The following is a 22,763-nucleotide window of genomic DNA, read 5'->3' as shown; positions in this document are numbered from 1 at the left end:
AGTCTTGAAAAAGTGCATTTCATCTAGACAAAATGTATGAAAAGTTACAGATTTTAGTATTATTTACTCCTCTCCCATGTCAAGTACATACTGCTTTGCTGACTATGGAATATGGCTACGTAAGGAAGGTAAGTTTGCTCTAAGGAAGTCACAGTAATTGCCCCTGTACTTCCATTCAGCCCCCCTCCCATTTTTGATGTCCAACCCCTCCCATTATATTATGGCTAAATGAGGTTGGAAATCCATTCCTATGGGATTTTGCTACTGATTTGGGTTGGAACAGGATTTCATCCCGGGAATGCCCACAGACTGGCGACTAATAATGACTAGACAGCCTGTGCATCTGGGGCTTTCACCTACCCTGGCTCTGAGGGAGTTAAAAATTTGTATACAAAGAAACAAAAAGAGCTGCTTAATATTTGATTTCCAGTGCAAGTCATCATATACCATATGGTAAGGTATTTATCCCGACTACATATTGTTCAGTAAATCATAGGGGTTTGCAGGGGGTGGGGTGGGGAAGGAAGGGGGTTGTTGTTTTGATCTTAAAGTTCTGTGCGGCAAACTGTCTCTGTAAATTGCTGTCATCGCAATGGCTGTGAACCAGTCTGCTGTGTAAGTCTGATTGGAACAAGCCACCAGAAGCACTGCCCTTTTTCCTCCCCCTCCCCACACCCTTGGCGTGCAGATGGCAAACGCGATCGTCCTTCAAAGCTGGGCTGGATGCTGGGACCTTTCATGCACAGCACTGCCTTACCTGATTTGCAAGCAGACAAGACCTGTCAAACCAGGCACAGGAAAGAAAGACAGACAGCTAATACTAGCGTTTTCAACTTTGTTACTACTTTCAGTGGTGAAAAGCAAGTTCGCCTTGCAATAGTTGGGCAACTCAAGTTGCCAGAAAGGCAAATATCCAACATACACCCACTGGCCACCTCTACAGGGCTTTATGTTGTTGTTTGTCATTTATTTCTGTGGCTGGTAGTAATTTTCAGTTTGTCATCCTTTGACTCATAGAAATCCTTCCTCTTCAAAAAGGATGCATCTCCCTGTTGACCACGGAAAAAATGTGGCATGCAATTCAATCCTTTCCTGATAGCACCGGAGACAAGGAGAGGGCAAGTTAGAACACCGTGATGAGGAAGTTCTGTCATTTCCAGAAGGAAGCATGATTCACCGTGCAGAGCATTTTTGGGAGCCTGAATCAGAGCTGTCGAGGAAGTCAGTTCTTGGACAGTTTAATATTTAGTTTAACTATGACTTTACCGGTGAAACGTGTGCCTCTCCCCACGGCCAGTGGGTACGGCAAGATCAGATTACGTGCCACCGAGGAGCAGGCAAGAAGATCGCCAAGGAAATGGCTTTCAAATGTTTTGGATAAAACGAGAAGTACCGCAGAAAATCTGTCCTTAAATGTCATTGCAAAGCAGAGCTTTTCTAAAGCAGATTTAAGGGAGAAATATTTTCTCACACTTTTCCTGAGCACAGTGCAGGCAGTGGGAGGGACCTGCAGGGTGGCCATAAGGAGCCTGCAAGGGGAGGGCCATGCAGCGAGCTGCAGCCGGGCTCCTTCCCAAAAGGTCTGGAATTAGCACACTAGCGGAGAGATGGCTTCATTAGTCATGGCACAGACCTGCTAAGTAAAGCTATCCACAGAACGAGTGAGTTATGTGTTAGCTGCCAACAGGCTGCAGGATAAATTCAAGTTGTTTTTAATCGCCTATTGTACCCTAAAAGGATCACGATTTGATTAACGTAGTGTCCCCCCTCCACCGCCCGCACACACCACCTCATACACACATGCCGTATTGCAGGAAACAAGATTAGACCGGAGTGTCTTCCCCTGCTCTTTTGCCTCCCCACCTTCATTTCTCCCTCACAGGAAAGACAAAGACTTATTGGCAAAGTGCTATACATCTGGGAAGGGTCCTCAGTTCAGGAACTTGGCATATTCTTGGTCTACCACAGGTCTGAATTGCTGTCTGTTTCGGAGCAGGCGGCCAACTACGCCTTTTCTCCCCAAACATAGTTTAATAAAGTGGGGGGAGAGAAGAAGATCTATGTTGTTATACGTGATGATTAGCAGACTGTTGATGTGTTTGTGTCTCCGGGGGCACATGTATATCACTGGGGTCGAGCAGAGGGAACCGGCTGTTAAGATATTTACTGTACAGACGTATACACAAGCACCCAAAGCATAGTGCTGGAGGGCGGTGTTTATGGCCTGTACATTTAAATAAATAGAAACCATCCTTCATACTCGCTCTTTGCACTCTGCTGCACAGGGATTTACATTTCTGGCCTCATGGATAAGGAAAGACTGAGTATCAGGGAGAGGCAGAATTCCTATAGGATGTGAGAGGAGAATGGGATACACGGAGCATGCCTACGCATCCCTCGAAGACGTCACTCTATCTGGGAGCCAAAAGGTAAGGGAGTGGGTTTGCTGACTATGACACACGGTGGGAGGAGATCCGAGACACAAAGGAGTCATGGGTGTGAACCAGGAAACAAGCCCGTGCCCACCCAGCTTTTTTGTTTGCTTGAGGAGGATGTAAAATATGCTTACACCAGTTGTGCTCCAGCTCCAGCGCTAATTGTTAACAATAAAAGGTCACCAGAAAACAATTGCTGGGAACCAGAATTACACAAGGGGCCTGGGTAATGCGATCACTCCTTCGCGGGAGAATGCCACCCTGCCAGGGAGCAGGGTACGGGGCGATCCTCGGGGGGGACTCGCCAGGTCAGTCGAGGAAGGGAGGTGCGCGCTTGTGTCAGTCAAACCTCCCCCCGCCAGCTCCCTGCTCCCAGATGGACACGCACGCACCAGGCACTCTCTTTCAAGCTTATTTAGCCCTTATTTTAGGGAATTTAAATGTAAGGTGAAGTGCTCTTCTTTTGCCTGTTATCCTGGGAGGAAAATATTGGCTTCGACTTCCCTTCCTACGGCAGAGTTAGGGCTTTGAGGGGGAGTGCCAGGAGGTTTGCATGGCAAGAACGAGGACTGCCGTCTGGGGGAGGGCTGGCGTGAACTGGAAGGCTGCTAGCATAGACCAAGGGAAAAAGAGGGAGGTACCTTTTGAAGTATCTTCCTCCCTCCCAAAATACATCCATACTTCATGGGTGTGAGTACTGCTCAGGAAGAAATTTCTAAGCTAGCATTAAATTCATCTGCATAAGCATCAGTAACACCAGCAAGGGCTGAAAAATCCTGCCAGCATGCTGGGTAAGTACTTTGGCAATCCATCCCAGGCCAGCTCTGTGCTGTTACGGCCCCCTGGTCTACTTGCGTATGTCTACTTGTGTGGTCAGCACACCATGGGCTGCTCTCTGGGCATCTTGCTACTTTAACCTTCAGGACTTAGCAAAATTAAAGGATGTCTTAACCCATGAGAGATGCTTTTAGGTCATGTCCATGCTGAGAAACAGGCTGACTGTCGGCCAGAGGCTGAATCCAGGCTTTCAGCAGTCAGTAGCAGGTACAGCTACAAAAATGCTAACTGTGTGTGGAGGTGGAGGCGTTCTGGAGCACCCTGTGACTGAGCAGCCTCAGACCCTGCCTGTCCTGCCTTCACTCCAGGTCCACACAAGTGTGACTATTCCTAGAGGGTCCAAAGACAGTTATTTACCTTTTCCTATACCTTGCCCTCTGAGAAGTTGTATGTGTATTTAGCCCACCTTCACCTGAAGTCCAGGCCCCTGAGCTTTCTGTAGCTGCCTCCACGCAAAACAGCACAACTTTTCTGCCCTCACAAACACTCCCCTCAGCCACCACAAGCTCCCTCCCAGCCCTTCATATCCAACTCCTGCAACCAGATTGTATAGCCAGGGAGAGAGAACATGGTTCGTGGGACAGATACATGTGAAAAGCAGTCATTAGGGGACAGTACACAACTGTTTTCCCTTCCTCTAGTGACTGCACATGCCTGCTTCCCCCTGGTGCAATTTTGAAGCTGTTCTCTTTGGTGATGGGGCTCAAGTCTATTAAAAAAAGCCACTGCCAAAAACCAGTTTCCCAAAAATTCCATCAAGTCTAGAGACAGTGGTAAGCATGCAATGCTTTGCAAAGAAAAGAACAGATGACCAAGTAGCTGCTCTGTAGATACTCTGTACTCATAAGTTTCTCAGGAAAGTCACAGGATTAGCATGCAGTATAGCAAGATGGGGGTAATAAGCTCTCAGGCAGCTGAAGGACACTGTGAGAGAGGTTAGATGATTTATGCGAGGAGAACTTGCTGAATTCTCAATCCTTCCCACATGCAGTTCCCTCACGTGAAGGATTTTGCTCTCTGCAGACAAGGAGAGCTCAATGACTGCCAAGGCGCATCATCTTGTCCTGTGTGGCTGTGAGGTCTGGGAGCAAGAAAGGGAAGCAAGATTAGTTTGGGGCCAGGTTCTCACTGAAACACCATCATTATAAAAAGTGGAGGCAAGAGGCCTATAGTTTCCTTTGAAGGGGTGCCATGTATATGCTAGAAGCTGCTGGAGCATGCCTGGGGTTGTGCAGATGCTATATGCAGGTCATACAGTCTGGGGGCTGTGGTGTGCCCAGTACTAGTGCTAGAAAAGAAATTCAAGGGCCAGAAGACTCTAGGTGACACTGATATTTTGACTGTCTATGAATCTGGCCCCATTGGATTCAGTGAGGTCACAGCACATAAGAAAGACACAGATAATCTGGGGAGGGTCCAGAGCATTGCAGCAATCACCACAGCTACAACAAACATTACCTGTGGGGGGAAGACTGGACAAACTGTATTTGCTTACTGTAAAGAAAAGGAGATGGGAGACGATACTGAGAATGTCTTTAAATATCTAAACGGTTACTGCAAATATAGCAGAAGGATATGTCTGTGTTAGCCTGTGGTGAGCTGGAGAGGTAGGGAGAGGCTTAAACTGGAATAGGGAAGATTCTTATCAGATACCAAGGGAAAAAAAACCAACCTTTGTCATACTAAGATTATGAAGCCCTGTAATGGATTGCTTGGAGAAATTCTGGAGTCTCCAGCACTGGATGCCTTTAAAAGTAGGAAAACAGCAACCAGGAAGGACAAGCACGTAGCTGATGCTACTACCACAGATAACCTCCTGAGTTCCGTCCAGGTAGTAAGCAAGTACTACAGTGAAGAAGAGGAAAAAACTATTTTCCAAGTTGTCCCTCATTCATTCCTGTTTCCGCCTGTATCACTTTTCATTCCAAATGCATTAAAATGCGCAAAATCATTCCTCTGTTAACATATGACTGTATAGTAAAACCCATGAGTTAGGAAAGAGTAGGTCTTGTGAAAACAGAGGATATGAAAAATTTGTACTTTTATTATGGTTACCAAATCCTTCTTTTTCATAGAGCAGGTCTGATTTTGTTCACTTGCTCTTAGCAGGCAGAATTAATGGTTACTGTTTTCTGTAAAATAGAGCTTCCATTACTGAAAAAAATCATTTTACAGCACTCAGTGTTCAGCCTATAAAGTTTAAAAGCTGTATGAGGAGTTTTACATTTTGAAACGTTTACTTTTTGGTGAACTATAAAGATGAGTCTCAATGCCCAGATTTCTGAATCAATAAAAATGCTCAAATGTCTTTGACAGCAGGGTAGTGAAACTAAAGCCAAAATGCCACTAAACAAAAGATAAAATCTTGGATGAAATGCCCTAGCCTTTACTGGCATTTGTGAGAAGTGCTGCCTCCTCATATAGAGATATGAGCAAAAAGTGAGTCCTGCCACCGTGTCTTACCAATGGGTACGCTGAGCGAAACAGGCCCTAAATAGGCCAGTTAAAGTAGTGCAGTGTTTCCTGTGTGCACTGGGGCTTTCAGCACATACTTTTGATGAGAAGATCTTTATGACAGTAAGTGTAGATACTTATTGTTATACTTAAGGTTGAATTCCAGCTTTTGTCCAAATCCTACGTCCTTCTCCTCTCTGCTACATTTTTAGCTGCTCAAAACTTTTGTCACGTTTGCTGTTATCACTTCTGTGGTAAAAGAAACCATGTTAGATTGAATAACCTTTTTCTTTTTTAATTATTTGGATAACCATTAGCTGTAATTTGAAATGCAGCCCTAGCATAGCTCAGAACTAACAAACTGTACGCCCTAGAGGGATCTGAAAGAGACCTGTGAAACAAAATCAGGCCTCAGATGACAAGTGGATCTGTAAGAGTCCACTTTTTATGGGCTCACAGTCCAAGGTTGCAATAGAGCTCTCAGTGAGTAATCTAAAATTGGAAGAAAAAACCTCCAGGGTTCAGAATGTTAAAATCATTAATGTCCTGGAAAGTACTGATGTGACTGTGGATTTGAAATCTCACATTTTCTTGTCCCAAGAAGGGCGTGTGCATGTGTGCGCTCTGGTGACCCTTAGGTTTGGTCCAAAGAAAGGATGCCCCATTCTGATGGTGTTCATAGATCCTGCAGTGTCTCAGGTAACTTCATGTCAGGGAACTAAGGGGACAAATTATTTGAAGCATGATGATTAAACATGGCTTGAAATCATGATGGGGGAATGTAGACATGTTCAGATTTGGCTTTTCAGTTGTTGGTTTTTTTCCTACTATGACTAGGTAGTATAGTGTGTGCTTACCAAAAGCAGCCCTAGCCTTCAAGCACCGTGACTGAAGAAAAGCCCTTTCAGTACCTGCAGAGCTAGACTTTCAGCAAAAGGCAGCCGTCCCCCACACAGCAGAGGCGTCAGTGAGAGCCTCTCAGCCGGGGCTATGCTGAACCAGGCCCCATTTAGAAAAAAATCATTCCTAACATGTGAAGTTTTCTGATATCATACAGACCCTGAAATATAGTCCTAGCTTTCCATGGGACGGGATTTCAGGAGCCTGAAGGAATATAAATTGCTAGATTGGTAGCAACCACGGTCTACACTGTAAGCAGTTATTGTAAGATTAGTGTCTTTGCTAGGAAGGGTGGTGGGGGTGTAGGGATTGCAATATTTATCTAACATATAAATGTGTGTAGGCATCTATATCTCAGTGTTACCTGTAAGTGGAAAGCAGCCTAACCAAATTCCCTTCCTCAGGGCATAGCTTGCCAAGTGTACTGCCTGTCCCATCACGTGTACAAATCTTCATCGTCAAACAAGAACTTTCTCTGGCTGGAAAGCAGTAACTTGTAATGCAAAGCATGCCAGCGTATGTCAGCAGTATTACTCCCCTGGCACTGCTCCTCCCTGTTAATTGTAGAGTAGAAAACATTCTTCTTCAGGCTTTTCCTCCAACTACCCCAGTGCGAGAGCCAGAAACCGTGGACATTTGTGTGGAGGGAATTTGGCAGCCGAAACGCGTGGAAGCCTGGCTCTGGCATGAGCATTTCCAAGAGCAGCATCTGGACCCCTGGTTAACTTCCTGACTGATCTCCTGCCTCAGACAGGACGCCAACCACGATAAGTGCACCAAACATAAGGGGGAGGGCTGGGCAGAGGCTTGGACATTTCTTACAGTTTTAAAAATAGCAGAGCAAATCCAAAGCACATTGGCAGAAAGCATGTAACTTCAAAACTCAACTGGAAAGTGCCTCCTCCTGATGATTGTCTTGCAGATTATTCCCTGGGTTGATTTTCTGCCTGTCCCAGCAGCAAAGCCACAGCTGCAACCTCACTTACAGAAATGGGTGAATTCGGAGCTCAAACATGAGTACATTTCTCATGCATAGTGAACAGCTTCTTGGCTCGATTTACAGAGGCATCTGTGTCAAAACTACTGTGATGTTTGCAAAGTCCATCAGCGTTTTGATTGTATGGGGGGAGACAGTAGTTTTGTATGATGTGCCATTTTCCTTGTTTCCTCCATTAGAAGAAACCTTATACTGGCTTTCCAAAACAAAAGGGAAAAAAGGTCCTGTTTGGGTTACCTCCCAGCTGTGCATACATATGCGTACATACGTGTGCGTATGTGTGCACATCTATATGCACAGGAGAGACTTTCCTTCAGTGGTGAATGGGAATTTAGCCTGTGCTGACTCATAGGCTACAGATGACTGCAAAGTTATTAGGTTCTTCTTTCACCCAAACAAATCCAGCTTCCTGAGTGTTTGACTCATTCATTGGTAGGTGTTAGACTAAAACATAGTTTAACGTTGCTACCTGTCCATCGACCTACCTAGAGATAACTCTGTGTACAAGGAGAAGCCAAAACACCAAAGCAAAGTGTCTAAAGCAGTTAGCGGTATGTTTTCCAGTACCGTACTCCTGCACAGGGCTTGTACACCCCAACCCATGCCCAGCTTTCACCACCACGGTGTCTGAGCATTCAGGCATGGAAGTGTGACAAGGCTTCTGTTAACTTCTCTGGGACCAGAGACAGTCACTTTTCCTGCACGCCAATACCCTATACATACACACATGAAAACATGCAAGTGCTTGCAAATTTTATAAACATCATCCAGCACACCCTTTATACAAAAACCACTCACTTCTTTGTTGATTCACCATTTCTCTTTTCATAACAGGGAAGACTAACACTTCCTGAATAATAAGTACAAAGTATTTTGCAAGTGGGAAATAAATGGCATCAGATAAAAACTCGTGGTTGATTTCTCTTGTCCTTCTGCTGCTCTTTCTTTCCATTACCATGTTTACCCTATCATTATTGTCTAAATGTGCAGAGAAGAACAGAAGAATAACAAAACCCAAATGCTGTTATCTGAGATGTACATTGCATCCTGAGACTCCTCAGCACAAGTACAAAGTTGATTTCCTACCATGACAAGGTGGCAAGGAAGTAGGCCAGAGGAGGAAAATGATCTTTTTACAAAGAGAACCTTGACAAAGACAACTTTTTTTACCAGACATAAACTCAGAGAGTTAAAAAACTTTTTAAAAAATGGTCAGGTGCAGGGTAGAAGGATGAAGTTAGGACTTAAAAGCATTCCTTCAAAATGTGGCAAATAGATTCTGAATTCTGATCATGTCTGGATCGTCGGCAGGTGACTAATTCATCTGCAGTATGGAAAGAAGACTTTTTAACACCGTCTGTACATAGGACATACCACTGCTTAGAGGAAACACTGGCATACTTCAGTCACTAGGCAATTCTCATCAGGCCATGAAGGTATGTTAGTCATGCTTTTATTAACAAAGTTTTTGATACTTCTGCTTTGCAGTAAGCAGCGAAGCCTTTGTATCTCAGAGAGACACTCCCCCTTAGAGATGTCGTGCAACGAGTGAGACTGTAATATCTTAAATTTTGTTCCAGGTTTGTCTGATAAGTGGGCGGCAATAGTTAGAGGCCAATTTGTGCTTTTCCATCACGCTGTCTAGACATATTTGCAAGCACTGCTTTGCCTGAAAGAGGAAAGGGTATATCATATATTATACAATAATGGTTTATTTTTACTTGTAATGCATTAAGAGGCTGTTTTCAATCAGAAACCATTTGATATGAGGGTATGTTCTGGACAATAAATGGAAAAAGTGGAGCATATCCTTTTTTTTTTCTTTTTTCACACAGCAGACAATACCCATACTTTCCATATAGACAGGAAATGGCTTAGGTTTATATATAGAAATACAGTATATTTTATATGCATACATAATGTATTGATTTATTTTAAAACTATCACTGTATAATTGGTTGAAGCTGCAAAATTGATAGACACCTATGTAAATACTTTAGTACAGCCCAGAGAAGACAAACCTGGAAACTTTAAGAGAGATTCCTTCCCATGAGACTCTGAAGACATGACATGCATGGTGTGAGGGTCATGTGCCATTCCGCAGTTGCTCAGAGCCACCGTATCTGCTCTGTTCGGCATCTGTGTGTCGTAACTTATGGTCCCACTTGGCTCCCCACAATATCTTCTCAAAGGTGCGTATCTTCTCACCTCCTCTTCCTCCCACCACTCCTAACGGGCTACCAGTTCTTTGTTCTTACTGGCACTGCAACCAGCAGGGCTGGGTCTGGGGCCCAATTTGTCTTAGGGCTGCAGGCGTCCCCAGTCCCATACCTCCCATACCCCCTGGCTACCTGGTACCTCTTTTGGCTAGGGCTGTCCACTGCCGCCTTCTTTCCTGGGACCTGGAGAAGGTGCCCTGCATTGCTTAGGAGTGGGACATCTCCATAGCAGAGCAGTTTTCTGCAGGGCCACATACTGTCTGTGGGCATGCTTTCCCCAGTGGAGGGACACATAAAATCACTTTCATGGGAGGGTGACAGTTCCCAGGCAGCAGCCCTGGTTTTGGTTTTTTTTGTTTTTTTTTTTTCCTATCTTTCTTTCCCTGCACCTGCAGTTTCCTGAGGACACGGATGTTGGCACGGTGGTGAGCTGCTCCTGGCTTGCTGGAGTCCAGGCCACTTAAGCAGTTAAAGGACATCTGCTTTACCAGTACTGTTCTGCAGTTTAGTGGAGCTAAATCACTGTTTGACTCTAGCTTCTTGCAGAAAATATTTGGATTGTTTTAAGATGATTTGCCACTAAGCTAAGGCATCGGAGGTTAGGAAGGCTGGGAGTTACGTGTTTAAAACTATGTTCATTTCAAACTGGATGAATTCCTGCTCACCAGACTATGATCCACAGTCAGGCATTATGGTCAGATTATTTAATACATTAGCAAAAGTGAATTTGACGGACACAGTCACCAGCTGGACTGTGATCTGATAAGGCTGTCTCAGAGAAGACACAGTAATAGGTCAGAACAAATATATTTGTTTCTTTCAGGCACTGTAAACAGATCTGTATTTAATTTATTCTAAAGGGCTTTTTTTTTCCTGTGCTACCAACACGTAATTTTTCACTTGACTTAATATGTGTTGGATTTTGTTTGTTTGCTTGTTTTTACGTATGCTAAAACTCTTAACAGAATTCTTCAGTCTTGTATTTCATTTCATGCAGATAACAAACTTCTCCAGTGTTTCTTTTTAGATTTCTTAAGCCCCACGTGATCTTCTTGCTCTTTTTAATACATTTTTTTCCCAGCTGGTTTTTAATGAAAGAAGGAAGAAGTACGGTGAGACTACTAGGCTACTTCCAATTGCAACCATTAATGGCCATGGTAGGCAAAGATTCACAAATCCTGTTACAGATAAGAAAATAAATCTCTCTACCATGAAGCTGTGGCGTAAGGACTGAAATACTCTCTAAGCCATAAAAGTTGAACTTGGAGTGAGGAGAACTCCAGCCGTCACCTTGCATATTTCATTTGTTACAGGCCATCTGTGTGCATCATCAGGGATCTCAGGAAAATATTACTCAGCTGTCTTTTATCTCTGTCTAGTCTAGCTAGAGCGTGGGTAGCAGAACACAAAGAAAAAAGTTCCCAACTTCAGTCTGATGATAAAAGATGCTGGTAAGCTAATAGAAGCTAATGTTTTGTATTGATTAATAATACAGGGCTATAACCCGCTGAATCTGCTGCAGATGGAGCGTAGTTTAGAAAACAAATAATGAGTTTCTTCCTTCCTAATAAGCTCTTTATTACTTGTTGAAGTGGAATGTGAGAGTAGAAAGTAAAGCTCAGGTATCAAAAAAAAGTGGTGATGATGGGTTGAGGGGGGTCACTTGTGAAAACAGTGGAAATCAAATCAATTAGGCTTGTCAGCTGGAAAACATCATGGGGAATTAACACTTGTTTGTCTGGATTCCTGCAGCCTGAACAAAAGTGCACAAAAAATGTATTCAGGTAACAAAGGAAGTGCTGTATGAAAATTGTGGTTTAACTAAAAGAAAAAAAAGCATTATGTAAGACTTACATCCACTGACAAATGAAATAAGTAAATAGGATAAACCTTTAAAAACAACCACATGCTTTTAACCTTCAGAAGCAAATGCATCTGCACAGCAACAAGGGATAGAGGTAAAGGTACCACCTCTGTCAACTTTAGGGCTCATAAAGAGTAGAACCTGGCAGGGCGCTGCTGAGAGTAGTGAGATTTTGCCTGGTTGCCGTGAAACTGAAATTACAGCTGGTGGCATAAATTGAAAAGGCATGCAAAAAATCCGGGGAATATTTGGATCGTGGGGCTACAAAGGAGGGAAACCTTGGGGGCAGAGGCATTCAGGAGTCTTTGGATCTCAACCTCATTTCTGGTTTATTTTGTTTTCTCTCACTTCAAGATTGAACTATACTGAAAGGCCCTTCCCTCTACTGCAAAACAGTCGTCTTTTTTTTTTTTTTTTTTTTTCATATCGCACTCCAGGAGAGCAAAGATGGTGCCAGGGCAGCTACAACCACAGCTTCTACTGGATCAGTGCCTGACTGAGGAAAGCAGGAATTCAGAACTACGGTCTCCAAGGCCTCTGACTAAACTCATTAAAACTTGGACACAAATATTAAGCGGTGAGATGCATTGGCCCCAGTCCCTTCTCCTCCCCTAACTCTGGCAGACACCGGGGAGTGCCCCCCTGGGGCTGCCAGAGGGGTGACTGCCCCGGCAACAAGGCAGGGATGCTCTCCTGCATCAACCTGGACTAGGCAGAGCAGAGACCTGGTTACCAAAGCCAGGGGCTTGAGGTTGGTTACCTGCACACAAACTCAAGCCCCAGGCTGCCAGATAGGCTGATTTCATGGGTGCTTTTTATCACTGGTTAATTCATGTAGGTTCTTCTGAAAGACCCCAAAGACCCAAGAAATACTGGAGGAATAAGCAATAGGATCAAAATGTTTCAACAACTGTCACTTATACTAAAAGAGAAGGTGCTAGTGAATTATTTCTTTATCTTTTAAATTTGTATCTACCATTATTGATTTGTAAGTAAGTGCTGTTTTTTGATGTGAAGTGGCTGAGGTAGCATTCGAAGTCTGACTGGATTCCAGAATAACAAAAGCAGTTGTTCTTCCCCTGCTCTTGTGTTTTATATACTGACTACATATACACATTCCTGGCACACACTACAGTTTTTACAGTGCACAATTTTTAATGGAATTAGAAAAAGAAACAATTTCAAATGACAGGAATAAATTAAAGGAATGGCTTGAAGGTACAATCACAAATGGCTTAGTACTTTAAATTCAGTGGGAAGTACCTCGGGAAAAACATTTCTTCTGACTGTCTAGCAGCTTTTGAATCACTCTGTTCAGAGTTTCAAGTGTCATGGCCATCTCTAGCTGTAATTTGAATTATTAGTATGACTGTGTATAAACTTTTTTTTTTGGCTATACTTGGGTGAAATAATAGAAGAGAGAAGTGTTGTTTAACTTCTTCTGTGTTATTCCAGCCATGAAAAAACCCTGGTCACCCCTGCTTTCACATATTTTATTTTACAGTGAAGTTGGAATATTAAGTCAACTAACTTACACATTTCCATGCAAGTAAAATATAACAAAGCAAGGGCTAACTTGTGGCCCTTTACAGATCAGTGGTAGGGAAGGTGTGGAAAGCTATTTGGAGCTCCCCTGCTCACCCCTGTTAACACATGCATGTTTCCTTAAGGAAGTGGTGATTACACCTTGTTGTTGGCAGTGCAAAGCTTAGTAAATCTTTACATTTTCACTATGGAAGAAGGGAATTTCCTCTTACCTCTGTGGGCAGCCAGCCAGCGAAAGGTGATGGGAAATACATGACATCCCGTTCTGCCTACCTTTCATCTTTCCTGTTCACAGACACATTTTGAGCCTGACATGCAGGTGTAATTAAAAACAGGTTGATGCCACGCACAGCTCAGCAGATGCACGCAAAATTAGTACCTGCTGTGAATCCAAGTACATTGGCTTTTATGAAACAGCCAGGCATTTGCAAATTGTCTCTCGTAACTGCAATAATATCAACGTAAGAATAAAATGGATCGTGTGGCTTTCACTAACATGGATCGGCTCAACGGCTAGCATTTTTCTCAGTAGTACTCAAAGTAATGTAATGCTAGCTATTCATGCTGATGTTTTTCAGAAAAGTTAATAGTATTGCACTGGTGCATTTCACACTTTAAAAACCCCCTCTTTTCCTACGTTTCCTGGGCATGCTGCTCATGTAGGCAGCAATGCAGCATCTGCATTCTCCAGCTGGCCACTGCTGTGCGCTGGGGCTGGAAAGGGCTGGTGCGCCCGTCATTCTCCTTTGCCATGGTCTATAAAAGATGTCTCTGAGGAGGATGCAGCTCTCCAGCCCGCTCACTGAAGGCTTCATACTTGGCATGCCTAATGCAGCTGCCATACCTTCTCTTCCCTAAGGGAGCCAAAATAGGAGAGGGAGATGCAGGCAGGAGGTACCTGCTCTGCAAGCTACCTTGCCTGCCCTGCCGCGAGCAATGAGAGGCTGTTGCCAGGAGGGGATTCTAGGTGGGGAGACACGCCAGAAGTGGCAGAGAGCAGAGGCTGGGGCCATAAAATTTGATGGCATCAGAGCTTTCGACTGCGGTACTTCACATACATGCCACACTGGCTCCTCCCTGGCAACTGGCACCAAGAAAAACACAGTTAAAAAAAGATCAATCTCTTGTCATCTGCCTCACCAGCAGTTCAGGCAGGTTTTGTTGCTTTCAACACTGGGGCAATGTTGGCTACTAAAATTCTCTCCGCTTCAGTTTAGTGATCCCAGACCATGAGTAGGAGCAGTCATTCACCTCAGATGAGTGTAGCATCATAAATCTGTTCAGCTGCACATTTTAGCTCTGTGGTGTCAGACAGGCATAATTAGAGCTCCAGAGTCCAAGTGCCACCACACTAGTCTTACAGCAGTGCAATTGCCCACGCTTTACGTGAGTCATCTGGTGGGAGAGGAGAATTAGGCCCAACATGTCTGGGCTGAAGCAATGATTTAATCAAACTGCTCCTTGCAGCTCTGACAAGTGTCTTTTTATGGTTCATGGTGTTTAGTTTGAAGTTGCCAGTTGGAATTTTTCACACCTGTGGTTTATTTAAGCCCGTATTCTGCTGTAGCTCTAACATTTAAGACAATAAATGTGTCCTGTAGAGCTGTGAAGTATTAGGTGAGGGAGACATTTATGTGCAGGTGACGAGAATAAATGAATGATACATGCAATGCTACATTTGCTATTACTTTCCAAATACAGACAACTGCTGCCCACGACCTCCCAACTCAGAAAACTGCTGTTAAATGCAGTGAGGAGCACCTGGCTGAGTCCTCAAAGCACTCAAACTGTGTGCTCTGGCTATTCATGCAAGTAAAATTTTCATACTGTATATAAATATTCCCAAGAATGATGACATGGGCCGATTGTTTTCATCAGGAACATTTAATGAGAGAAAAGGAATGACCTCAATTTAATGCCATCACACCTGAGATCAAAATCTACTTAACAGAGAGGAAATTGGAAAATATTTACAGAACAAAAATTCCAAAAATAAATAGGAAGTCCCCACTGGAAAAAAAAGGCAGGCAATGCAAACAGATCAGACTGTAGGAGGACATTGCCATACTTGAAAAGTGGAGTTACAAAGTAACCCCAAACCATTTCAGACAGTAGAGACAGTACAGTGGGTTTATCAAGACTTTAATCTACCGGTAAGCAGAAAAGGAATTTTTTTAAGCATTAGAAATTATTGGAGTTTGTTAATCATTCATTTTCAAAATTCCTTGCTTCCTCCAGAAGTTTAAAGTTAACCAAAGAATAAGCAATTGTATCTATTTGAATTACCTTGCTTCAGAGACAGTAGAGCTTCCATTGTCAGGGGCAGCAAGAGCCTAACATTTCCAACTTCCATTCTAAGCTGTAACAATTCAAACCGATTATTCAAAAAATAAAAAAAGCAGCAACATAATATACATTATCTTGTTATAGCATCTTCTTTCAAGGCATTTTATTCAGAACAGCTGTGGTCCCTACCACTTTCCATCAGTGTCCCACTCATCTCACTTGCACTATCAAGATAAATGCTTTTTTAGATGCACGTGGTTGGACCTTGCATTTAAACAGGCTGTAATCTCCATGGCCGGAGATACCACGAATAATTGAAATACCACAGAGTAAATAGTTTCACTAACCATGTTTTGCCTTAAATAATCAGAGCATCTGGTAGATCCACATACATTTAATTAATTTGCTGTTTGTTTGCTCCATTGCATAATTAACTATTTAATTTCATTGCCCTCTGGATTTGCTCACTAATTAATTACCCCTTGCTAATTCATCGATCAGCTGCTTGTGCCTCGTCTTACTTTTCTAGCCACCATGTTTACCTTCTACTTTATTGTATCACTCCTCCTCCCTTTTCTGTATCTTCCCAATTTCCATTCCTCTTTCTTTCCTTTCTCTGCTATCGTACACTCGCCTGCCTCAGCAGTGAGCCAGCCCAGTCCCTGTCGGGGCACAACAGCCGCCCCCAGACACAGCGGACATGGCCGGGCACCGCATTCAGGTCTTGGAGAGAGTGGGGACCTCACTGACAGGGCAAAAGCTATTTCAAGTGTAACGATCCCAGGAGACAGTACTATCCTGGTTAAAATTAGTTCATTTCCAGTTATTAAAGCAAACATAGCTGTACTGGAGAGACATGATTTAGGACAAATGCAGCTTGCAGTTGTTTGAAATGGGAAGGATTTAATGACTCAGGGACTTGCTGTCCCTAAGACAGAAACTGCTCACTGGCTGATGTCTTAAACTTACTGTTAACGTTTCGTGGCATCCTGCAGGTTGCTGAGAACAATGCTATATGCACAATATGACCAAAAATAATCTAAGAAATTAGATCCTTTGGGTACACCCAAATCTTTACAGTCTTAAATAAATAACTAATGCCTAGAATACAGATTTTTTTTCATCTCCACTAAGAACTGGTGTGCTCCTTGACCAATCCGGGCTTACTTAATTCTCCCAGAAGTCTTTAAAGCTACTTCTGCTAAGCATTTTGGACATTTTTTTCTCAGAAACTGCTTTTGTGAACTTGCACTGTCTGCTGCAACCCATTCAGTCAGCGAGGTTTAGGAGTGCGATGGTGACTTTGAATTCAATCTTCTAATGTTAGACTCTCATTATCTAAGTATAGCCAATACATTTTATTTCTGTGAAAGCTTGTTTGGATTTCCGTCTGCTCCACTCTCTTCTGGTTTAGATTTCTCGTCTGAATGCTGTCCAGAATCCGGTGCTTACGCTACCATTCACCATATCACTTTTTGCTAATTGCTCCCATATTCGGAGAAGTCACGTGTGCCAAATTGCTGAATTGTGACTGCACTTTCAGGCAGCTACTAGCACCTCCCCAAAGAGGCAATTAAAACTCCAAACAGTGCAGGGGCAGGAAAATTGCCTGTGAGAGGCTCTGGGGGTCATCCAGCATTCCTTCAAAAATGTCTTTTTTGTGTGTTTGACCTTTCCAAAAGAGGGAATATTTTTATTGCTAAATTTTTGTCTTTCTTTCAGCAGACTGAAAGGTTGTTTCAGATGATCATTACTTGAGATGATCAGGCAATGTTCACTTTGACTGATGGCACAAGAGTGGCAATTCTGCCCTGACATTGGTTTGGTGAAAGACTGAAGTAGGGACTTCATTTCATGCACATGAGAAACACCGCTGACATTGTCAGGACTGTGTACAACTTTGGAGATAAGTATGTAACTGCATGTCTTGATGAATTAAGCGATTTTCCTTGAGATTGCTCCTGCAGGTTGATATCACTCTTGGAAAGGGGGCTTAGGCAACTAGGCCACAGAGGCTCTGAAACACAGAGCAAAGCGAGGCCTAGTTACTGCTAAAATCTAGTCCTAATTATGGACCCTGCTTTCACAAAACATTGACAGGAGAGAGCTTTTTATTGCTATTACCAAATAGAAGGAACAAAATCCCTTAATTCAGTATTCTAGGTAACAACAGGTGAACGTAGCAGGATGAAGGCTGGTGACATTTCTGGAAACACAAAGAACCTCCTGTGACTGAAGGAGCATCATTAAAAGTAGTAAGGACGGTGTTTTCAAAATTAGTTCAAACTATTGGGTCACACAGGAATTCATTTGGCTTATATATAACAGAGGAACTGGTGGGAAGAAAGAGGAAAAAAAGCTTTCTGCCTTGTGCTGATGAGAATCACAGAATAACTCCACGTCCAGTCCCGCATGCCCTCGGTGGTCTGGGGGAAGTGTCTCTGAGCCCCAGAGCACCCAGGCTGGGTCGTGTTTCCCCTCACCCTCCAGAGGAGCCTCCTCTGGCTACAGAGGGAGCCTAGACACTGAAAGTTAAGATGTTCATCTGCCTTAAATGTCCACCAAAAGCATCTCCATACAAAGTTTCACTCACTTTACACCTGGACACATGTTTTTGGACATGTGTCTTCCATTTGAAAACCAGAAGGCTGAAAAATGCTTCTGGGTCTTTGGAGGGGGAAAGGGGAGGGAAGGGATGGAGGATGCAGCTTTTCCAACATCAGGATCCTTGAACCCGTCCTGCAGCGGGGTCAAGTATCTCTTTCTTTCTCAAGCGCTCATTTTTATGCTGCATTATATTTACCCAGGCACCTTCCTACGCACAGGCAGCAGCTCAGGCCTGGCAGCAACCACATCTAAGACAAATTGTTCAGTGCTGGGTAAAGAGCACAATAAAACCCCAACAGCTCTTGGTACTCTAGTTTGCACCATGGCTAAATAAGTGTATCCATTGACCCGGGAGGTGGGACCGGCGATAGAAAATCTCCAAAAAGGTGAAGAAAACCTTCAGGAAAAAAGGGAAAGGCTGTTTTTCAGCCAAGTATTCCACTTCTCTATTTTGAAGAGAGGGAGGACCACACGAGCACTCAGCGACTGACGAGAAAGGTGAGGCTCTTCAGAGGTTGGGTCGTCCTACGGCGGCAGAAATGCCCCTGCTCGCCAGGCATCAGCCGGCAGGTGCGGGCCATGCGGAGGCATCCCCCCTTGGCGGGCCGCCGAAATCCCCAAAGAGGAGGACAGGCCGAGCTGAAGTGAAGAAGCGTGGGTGTGCGGTCGCTCTGGCATGGCGGAGCCTGTCCCAGACTGTCCATGGCACCGTTGCCTGAGCACAGCCCCGAGGCAGTGGGGAAGGATTAGTTATGCCCGAGGTCCGCGCATCGTTCTCGGAGGGCTAGAAATAACACCTTTTGCAGATTCAGCTCAAGTTTGCCAAATACTTGAGATACTTCTTTGCCTCCGGGACCGGTTCGCCGGTGACAGGATCAAGAGGAGCAGGAGTGTTTGCTCACCCCCGCTCCGAAACGGGGGCAACACGGTGTGTCCGCCGGGAGCTGTTGCTGCCGCGGCCGATCCCTTTCGCCTCCGCCTCCGCCGGCCCCGCGGAGGAAATGTCGAGGAGCGAGGAACAAGTGCGGATTTGTCTGGTTCAGTGGCTTTGAGACAGCACCTGGCAACGTAGCGCGGAGACAGACGCGAGCCTTCAAAAAAAGTTGGCTCTGGCCCATGGCGAGCGCCGAGCCCTGCCGGGCAGAGGGTCCAGGCAGTGGGTAGTTTCCTGAACGGACGTTTCTGGCGTAAGGGGAACCTGGCTGAAAACAGTTCTGTTTTAAATAGCTTAAAGATACATTTGCTGGGTGAAATAATTCCAGAGAGGGTTGTTTCCAGCCCCTTTGTGCGGGGAGGCCTGTCACGCAAGCAGAGGGTGACGCTGTGTGTCGTCCCTCCCTGGTTTCTGACAGATTTCTTTCCCGCCTCTTTGCCCTGACTCTTCCCTGTCCCCCGGTCATCGGTCCCGTGTCTGACTTGCTTTTCCCCTCCTCTCCCTGCAGATTCCTTCCTCTTCTGCTACTTTGTACCAGCAAATCAAGGCAGGTGAATTTCTGAACTTTTTGGGAGAAAATGGCCACTGGCACTACGCCAGGGACCTCCCTCACCTCTGGCTGCACTCAATCCCCGTCAAGTCTCTGGTGGTGGTGGGGGGGAGCAGCCAAGTGAAATGCTTCAAGCTGTGAGACATTTTCTGTTTACGTTGCAGGCCAAACCTCTTGGATTTGGACCAGAATGGCCACTTTTGTGGAGGCTGATATATCTGTGGAGAGAAGGAAAGTAGTGCGTATCCCGGTCATGCTGTTTTCCCAGGGAAAACAATAATGCGAGGTAATGCTCTTTCTGCTGCAGGCTGCGCACTGTCCTGCTTGACTGGAGCAATGGCTGGGAAAGCTGGCATTGTACCGTAAATAAGGAGCAGCTCTTGGGTACAAAACGTCACCTCTGTACAAATGCCACACTGCTTCAGATTTTCCTTTTGGGGGGGCAGATTACTCAGAAGGAAGTAGCAAGGCAAGCCCGGTGTCATGTGGAATAGCTGAAATTCCTCAAGTTCCTTTTTGCCAGGATTTCAAGCTGTGAAAGACACATGATCTCCACTGCTCGAGCCTATAACTGAGGATTTTCCCCAACAAAGGTAGCTGTACAATTTTTTTTTTTTTTTTTTTTTTTTTTTTTACATCTGCCAAAAGCCATAGTAGATTCTGAGTTAAATTGTTATTAGGGCCTGCATTTGGAAGCAGTAACCTCAGATGGGGTTTATCAAAAGGAATATATTACTCCTTATCCTCAGGAACTGATCTGGCCTACGATCACTTCTAGAGAAAGATACAATTAATTCAAATTCTGGATCCTTTTCTGCCATTCACATTGTCACAGCACCCCTTGAAACTAGGGGCTGAGGTCCAGTGGCCTCAAACCCCTTATTGCTCTATTTTGTTTCAGCCCAGGGCCAGTAACAAGCTGTATCTATAAATCTCTCTTGTATGTCTGGAGCAGGAGCTGCTGTCTGTTTTCATGTTAATAGGTAACAAAGTTTAAGTACTGAACAGCTTCGTGCTGAGATTTGCTGATTCATCAGAAGTAGATGGGATAGGCGAAGGGAGAAGCTTTACACCTTGCTACATCAGTGATTTGCTAATTGTCCAGCCCAGTCCGTCAGAGGACATCTTGTTAACTGAAGAGGCATTGCCATTTGGGGACAGAAGAGGGCTGTCAATAATCTGTGGAAAGGGGTGTTGGAACTGCCTCTTAAATAAAGTTAGAGATCAACAGCCTTCAGGGAGGGGGTAAGAGGATTTGACTTTGAAAAAAAAACTGTAGGAGGCACCAAAGGAACATGGTGTAAGCAAAGGTTAGCGTGTTTTACCCAGAAGGCCCTATGACTTTGATCTCCTTGAAAGAAAACTAAGTGTAATTTGCTTTCATTTGTCTGTCACACATGGCTTTATAAACCTTTCCAAGTCTTTCTTGTTATCTCTTCCAGATTTTTTTTCAAGTAAGTATATTTATTGAACTTAACATCAGACTTAATTTCCAGATAATTTCCAGATAATTAGCCAACAAAGGCATTTCATGCAGAAATCCTTCTCACTGTGTGTCTGGAGCAACCATACAAAGAGCCAACACTTCTGCGAGTTTCTCTGCAGTATCCAAGGTCTCCACTTTGTATGCCTCTGTTTCCCAAGCCAGCTTGAGAGCTTATAGTGCAGGAATAAGGGGAAGAAGTATTTCCTGGTGACCCTGTGCTAACCCAGAAAGACTACAGGGCAGTAAGGAATATGCTTCTATCTACAGAAAGTTAGCCACAGTTTTCACTTGGGGCCAGAATTTTACCCGTGGTCTGTCAAGCTCTTGTCTGGCTTGTAGACTGAGTGCTTTTGGAGCACGTTTGCCCAGCATGAATGACCAAGTCAGCAATATGCTGCTGCCAGCTCAGCCATGGCAGCTGCCTGGGAATGCAGGCTGAGCTGCTTGCCTGTGTAAAAATAGGACAGGTAAAAGCAAAAGGTACTATGATGCTAACACAGCTTATTTCACTTTTACCCATAGCTTTGAATGCAGCCAATTACTGCTAGTGAAAAGCAACTTTTTATCACCCCCATTTGACTTTTTTTTTTTCTTCTAATGCAGATACCTACAGCTTTGTGTTATTGCCTTAATTCTGGAGATGAGAAAGGAGAACAGAGAAGGAATGTCACTTGTCCCTGATGATACAGCCATTGTCAGACCCATGAGGGGTGCTCTGAAATGCCTTGCTCTTAGTCTTGTTCTCATTCCTCTGGGTTACAAAGACGTGACAGATACAGTACATGTTCTGTTCTTACACTCTGCACAGCAAAATCAGACAATTAAGAATAGTCTTTGAACATGAAAACTGAAGACTGAATAATCCAGACATGTACTTTCTGCTGTTTTCTTTATTTTTTAATGAAAAAAATGTTTATTTAAACTCAGATAAATCCTGTCTATCTGCCACCAGGTTAAATCTGATTCAATTTCCTCAATTCTTCTCTGTAAAGGCTCTTTTTCTCTGCTTGTATTACATTGGATAACAGTAGAATTACCATCACATAATGTTAGTCTAAAAATACATGTACCATTATTATTATCAAATAGAGATAAGTGTGCGTTGCCAAGTAAAAAGAAAGCTGTGAAATATAATGCCATGTACAAGTATCTTTGTCTTGATCTTCCAGAACATGAAGGATAGACATGGGCTGCCAGATACTCAGTTCTGATGGATAAGTGCAACTGTGGTTTCCATAGCTATGCAAGGTTTTCTATAGCACCCATCACCATAGTATCTAAGCATCTGTTGCCACTGCTGAACACTTTAGTCTACGGTGTACTGAAGAGAATTAACTGAAATAAATAAATAGAAGGTCCTTGAGCCTGGCCATCCATAGTGTGGAGTGACGGGCCAGGTTCTCTCTTCAAAAGAGATTGTTAGTTTGTCTTTTCACAAATCCCCAGTTGCTAAGCTTCTTGTTTTGGTGATACCTTACAGTAAGGGCATCTCTTGTGCTGTGGTTCAGGCTCAGCTTCCACATGCCTGGGCACACAGCTCTTCAGGACATGGCCACTGGGCACGATGGAGACCACACACAAGATCCTCAGCTATGCACCAAGCCAAGCTGCTCCATTCAGTCTCACTGGCTTCTTCAGGACCTGTGGAT

General features: G+C 44.1%; 2 long non-coding RNA genes across 2 annotated transcripts in view; one reads left to right on the top strand and one right to left on the bottom strand.

The window, feature by feature from the left end:
- Positions 1-15,754, bottom strand: part of LOC128145266 (uncharacterized) — a 27,793-nt gene extending 12,039 nt beyond the window's left edge. Inside the window, exons 1-2 of the long non-coding RNA XR_008236402.1 lie at positions 15,667-15,754; positions 15,538-15,610 (exon numbers count right to left, since the gene is read on the bottom strand). This is a non-coding gene — a long non-coding RNA (uncharacterized LOC128145266). The remainder of the gene's footprint in view (positions 1-15,537; positions 15,611-15,666) is intronic.
- On the top strand, positions 11,731-22,763 carry LOC128145267 (uncharacterized). Its single transcript, XR_008236403.1, has 3 exons — positions 11,731-12,283; positions 19,793-19,914; positions 21,718-22,763. It is a non-coding gene; the product is annotated as an uncharacterized LOC128145267 (long non-coding RNA).

Source organism: Harpia harpyja, chromosome 8, assembly GCF_026419915.1.
Source record: "Harpia harpyja isolate bHarHar1 chromosome 8, bHarHar1 primary haplotype, whole genome shotgun sequence".
Taxonomy (NCBI): Eukaryota; Metazoa; Chordata; class Aves; order Accipitriformes; family Accipitridae; genus Harpia; species Harpia harpyja.
This window is presented reverse-complemented; position numbering and strand designations above follow the sequence as displayed.